The sequence below is a fragment of the Nelumbo lutea genome, chromosome 2, assembly GCF_056320005.1.
Source record: "Nelumbo lutea isolate HS-2025 chromosome 2, American lotus-T2T, whole genome shotgun sequence".
Classification (NCBI taxonomy): Eukaryota; Viridiplantae; Streptophyta; class Magnoliopsida; order Proteales; family Nelumbonaceae; genus Nelumbo; species Nelumbo lutea.
Genome location: NC_142685.1, coordinates 94,264,313 through 94,270,010, shown reverse-complemented (window position 1 = coordinate 94,270,010; position 5,698 = coordinate 94,264,313).

The window sequence follows — 5,698 nt, the reverse complement described above, 5'->3', positions numbered from 1 at the left end:
ATATAAAAAGGGAGAAAAATAGTTCAGCCCAGGGTCAGAATTTATAGGCACAAAGTATTGTTGGGGTAGGTGCCAGTTCGGAATTGTTGCCAATTCACGAGCAGGCGATGGTGCATAGAGTGTGGATTGTTGTCATTTTGAATATTTATAGCACTGCAGTGCAAAACAGAAATCTGCATCGGGACTGTTCGTACTTCTCAGATATATATAAAAAGGAGATAAAAAAACTGCGAATGCATTAACAAGCAAAGACAAAACAAGAACATAGCAACCTAAGAAAATCAAACCCCACTTATTTATTTATTTATGCTACATCACATATTTTCTCTTTACTACTTATTTATGTTCGTAATTATTGCAGAAAATCCACCTGCTCATGGGAGAATTCAGGTTGATCATTCCCTTTGACTCTGGCATTAGGACAAAATAAGTAATAAAAAAAACTGTGTTTCCCGAAATGAATTTAATGAAACTAACTATTAATCAAACAGATAACTAAGATTAACCACAAGTAACACAAACAAGGATAAGTAATGATTCAAATTGTTAATCAATCACTAACTAAACAAATAGTAGAACAGATTAATATCATTATAAAATATAGAAAACAAGACGATCAACTAATTAGCAGATCAATGGGAAGAATCAGAAAAAAGAACAGAGATTTGAATTCCTACGGTTTTTCTATTGATATGGAGGTCAACCCCAAATCATATGAAAATAGGACGATATGAAACTACCATTATAACCTAAAAACAATTACAAAACTAAGAGAAGAAGGATAAAAAATAGGGAAAATTCTTGATAGGTACCCTGTAATTTAGGTCGAGTGTCAATTTTGTACCTAAATTTTAAAATGCAACAATTTAGTACCCGAATTTTCAAAATGTGACAATCTAGTACCTACCATTAATGGACCATCAGTTATGTATATCACGTGACCTCATGTGCGATTTAAAACTTTTAAAAATGTCAAAATTACCCTTGAAAATGTTCATCATTTCTCAAGAAAATGAAATAGAGGCAAACAACTGCTTGAAGCTCTAGCAGACCTCCAAGCACTGGACATGAAGCATTTTCCACTAGTGACCTCCCTGATAAAGCGGGGAGGGGGAACATAAGAACGAGACTTCCCTCCGCTCTGACAGTGCCTTTCCTTATAGCTTAAAGAACTCAAGAAGATGGTGCTGTCGTAAATAATCTGTAAGAGTGGTCAAGTCACTCTAGTATTTGTCTTCGTTGAATTGTGAAACCTTCTCATGTCTTCTACTACGAATGGCAGTCAAGATTGAATCTGCTGTAACGACTATGGTGGAATGCAGTAATTGTTATTAGGTTTTCGCCAATCATTGTGCATTTTCCACTGGGGGAGAAATGATGATCGGCGGGATAATAACTGGCGGCACTGGCAAGTTGTTGGTCGGCGGTGACACTTTACGTCGCTCTTTGCCATGCTGCGATGGGGATGGTGGGTGATAATTCTATAGTTTGATGCCTTAAGGGCATCATTTCATGGGTATTCTAGGCCTTAGAATAGTCAAATGTCCATTTTTTTTAGTTAAATTCAATATTGTGAGCTCTAAGGGTCTTTGTACAAATCTTAGGGAAAACTGGGGAAGTTTCAAGGCTGAAATACAGTTTTTGGGAAACTAGTGTGAAGTCCAGTAGAGAGAGGGGGTGTTTTTGTGAAAAACTAAGTATAGGAGGGCGCCTTCTATCTACTAAACCTAGAATGGCGCCCCTCCTATTGTATTGGCATATTCCCCTCTCCTTAGCAAACCCTAGGGCACCTCCCCACTAATTCTTTTCATTTCTAACAAACCCTAGCCACCCCTAACTACTAAATCCTCACCTTTCATCCCTTCTTAACATCTAATCTCCACCCTTCGTTCTACGACACCTTCTTTTGATGCATTCTAACCCTAGGGCGCCACTTAACTTCTAATCCTCACCATTCAGCCTTTAGCCACTAGATCTTAGCCCTCTATTTCACTCTCTATCTCAGCCATTCATCTTAGGGTGCCACCCACTCCTTTTAATCTCCACCTTTCAACCCTAGGCGCCTAAATCTCCACCATCTAATTCTGGTTGTCCAAATCTCAGCCCTACATAATATTGGGCACCCTCTCTTTTTCTTTTCAGCCTTAGGATCACCTTAGAACAATCCTAACACTCCATTCTAAGACTTAGGGCACCCATATTTCTGCAAAATCCTAGCTGTCGGCCCCCTCTTTCTCTCTAATCCCAGTTTTATCCACCATTCTCTATAAAAAGGACCCTAGGGGCCCTAGAGAAAGGGTTGATCAATTCACCCAGTTCACAAGGCTAAGGTTTCTTGAGGAGTTCAAGGGTTTTAGAAGGGAAGGATGTGCAAATCTTGTCGGCAGGAGTTCCTGCAAGTAGTCCAGCCAATCTGCAACTATCGCCACTAAATCTGATCAACCATCATTTTATTTTCTTTATTTTCTTTCATGCTATTTTCATTTCAGCAATCTTTTAGATTTAATTTCTGTTCATTTGTGTGTTTTGCAGATCCGAATTCATCGGATTCAAGGCTAAGGTGTCTCGAGGGGTTCGGGGGCTAAAGAAGGGAAGGACGTCCATATCTTGTTAGGAGGGGCTCCTGTAAGCTGTCTAGCCAAATTAGTATTTATTTTTGTAGTTGTTAATTTTTTTAGCATAATTAATCCTTTTATTTTCTATTTGTTGTAATTATTTGTTGCTTTATTTAATTGCCCTTTAATTAGTTATTTAATTGAATAATTAATTGTTAATAGAAAATTATTTAAATTTTTTAATTTGGGTTTAAATTTCAAATTTGAATTCAAAATTTAATTTTTAATGAATCTGAATTTGAATTTGAATTTGAATTTAAATTTAAATTTTCTAATTTAAAAAAATAATAAAAAATTTTAATTAATATTTTAAAATTTTTGCATTTGCATTCCAACATCTAGGGTTTGATATTCTAGAGCATGCATCATATAGGATTTTTTAATTGTTGAAATTATCTTATTAGTTGTGAATGTGTTAGGTTTTTTTTTTTTATTTTAATTGTTCCTTTTGCTGAATTAGTTTTATTTTATTATTTTATGTTAAATTGCTGAATTCCATATTAGAAATAATTGTTTATGCATTGTAATTAGTTGCATTTTTTTTGTTTATTGTGTTTTTCCGTTAATCCATTTAAGGGCAATCCAATTTAAATAAGATAAGGTGGGGATTTCATCACCCTTCCTTGGCCTAAAAACCACCATCCTTTAACGTGTGGTTCACCCTAAACCCTAATTTAAAATTTGGATAGCAAGATCCTTTAGGAAGCCTCACATTTGGTTCAAAAGTGTGCTGAATTTTAGGGAAGCTTGTAATTACTTTCCATAACCGGTGGTTGGTGTCTAAGGAAAGAGGTTAATCGGCTAAGCCTAAGCGAGTTTTGTGGTTACATAATTAGGTCATTGCGAGAGCAAGGGGAGCCTTCCACATCTCCACCTCTTACTTGGCTAACCAAAGGAAGTGGTGCAATTCCAAGTGAACCTAAGATGATTCACATTGGTTGAACCACTAGTTTAGGAAACCTTAGGTTAGCCCGTAGGTCGTGTGTTTGAATTTTTAAAAATTTAAAAACTTCAATTTTTAATTTAAATTTCAAATTTCAAAAAAAAGAAAAGAAAATAAAGAGAAAATAAAAAATTTAAAAAAAAATCAAATTTGAGTTTGAATTTCAAAATCTAAATTTGAAATTAAAATTCAAAATTTAAATTTCAAATTTCAAAAAGAAGAAAAAGGGACTTCCGAGTTGTATGCTGGGAAGGAGATCTTGAGGAGAGAAACAATATAACCCATACCTAAGATAGAGAGATACCTCCATCACCAACAACGCAACCAAATGGCCGGAATCAATGATGCACAACCCAGAAAGCTGAAGGAGTATTTCACTCCACCCCAGTATAACCCTTTATCCTGCATACAGTTGCTAGATACCCAAGCCTTGCAGTATGAGATTAAATCAAGCACAATCCAGTTGCTTCCCTCTTTCTATGGGAACCCGAGTGAGGACCCATACAAGCACATAGACGAGTTTCTAGAAATATGTTCCACCGTAAGGATCCAAAACATTAATGATGATGCCCTTAGATTAACTCTTTTCCCCTTCTCCTTGAAAGACAAGGCCAAGAACTGGTTGGGAAGTATAGGGAGACCTATTAGAACTTGGGTAAAAATGTAGTAGGAATTCCTTAGAAACTTTTACCTTATAGGATGAACCAACACCATGAGAAGAGACATCATTGAATTCACCCAAACACTAGGTGAACAAATTCACAAGTGGGAGAGAGTGAAAGAATTGATGATAAAATGCCCAGACCATGGCCTGTCTCAGTGGCAAATTGTCCAAGCCTTATATGAAGGTTTGACTGATCAATATAGGCAAATGGTAGATGTGTCCTGTAGGGGGGCATTTATGAGCAAAAGTGAGGATGAAGCATATGCTCTTTTTGAGACCTTGAGTGAAAACTCAATCAACAATGCATCCTTGTATTCCTATGAAAGGTTGGTGAGACCCTTAAAGAAGGCAGGGCTCTACAAAGTCAGGAATAGTATAGAGCCTGAGGCAAGAATGGACTTGAATGCAATCTCTAGAAAATTGGATAGGGTAGATCCTCTAGCCCAAAAGCTTGATCAATTCTCTGCCTATAACCAGCAATCGGGCCCATCTACACCCTCTCCTGAAGTTTGTTGCATTTGTACTAGCCCAGCCCACCAGGTTGATGATTTTCCCATAGCGGCCCAATTTCCGCCGTTTATCCAAGAACAGGTTCAGGCAGCCCAGTGTTTCTTGAGGCCCAATAATCACCCATTCTCAAATACTTACAACCATGGGTGGAGAAATTACCCTAACTTTTCTTGGAGGACACATCAACCTAACACACAGTCTCAGTAGTACCACCCATCTAACTCCATGGCCCAGCAATTTCAGAGGTCACAAGTGCAGAGTCAATTCCAATAGATGTACCCTAGGAACCAATAGGCCCAACCTTATCAGGCTTACCCACAACCTCCTCAGACCCATACAGTTGATGACCAATTCATGCAGCTTCAATAGCTAATCCTAACTCAACAATAGTCCATCGCTAGATTAGAGAGTCAAATAGAATAACTAGCCAAAGCCAATGCAAGGAGAGAAGTAGGGCAACTACCAAGTCAACCAATTGTGAATCCTATAAATCATCCACTAGGTTTTCCTCCACAGCAGATTCAACCACCTCCTAAGAACCCTCAGTTTGAAAATGCCAAAGCTGTTACAACTTTAAGGAGTCGGAGGATTTTAAAAGACCCATATAGGAAAAAGAGAGTTGGTGAAGAAGAAAAGGAGCAAGAAGACCATAATTTGGGGAGGGGGGAGGGGGGGGGAAGAAAAAGGAAAGGAAAATTTAGAAGAAGAGCCTATAGTGAACCGACTTGTAGTTCTCTTTCCAACCGCACTCACAACCGGGCCATTGCAAAAGAAGAAAGAGACTCGCAATGAGAAGATCAAGGAGTTATTCAAGAAAGTCCATATTAACATCCCTCTCTTCGACGCAATCCAACATGTCCTAGCCTACGCCAAGTTCTTGAAAGAGCTATGCACTCAAAAGAGGGAGCCACGATCAGCCCCACAAAAGGTGATGCTCTCGATAGATGTTAGTGCGGTTCTCTTAAA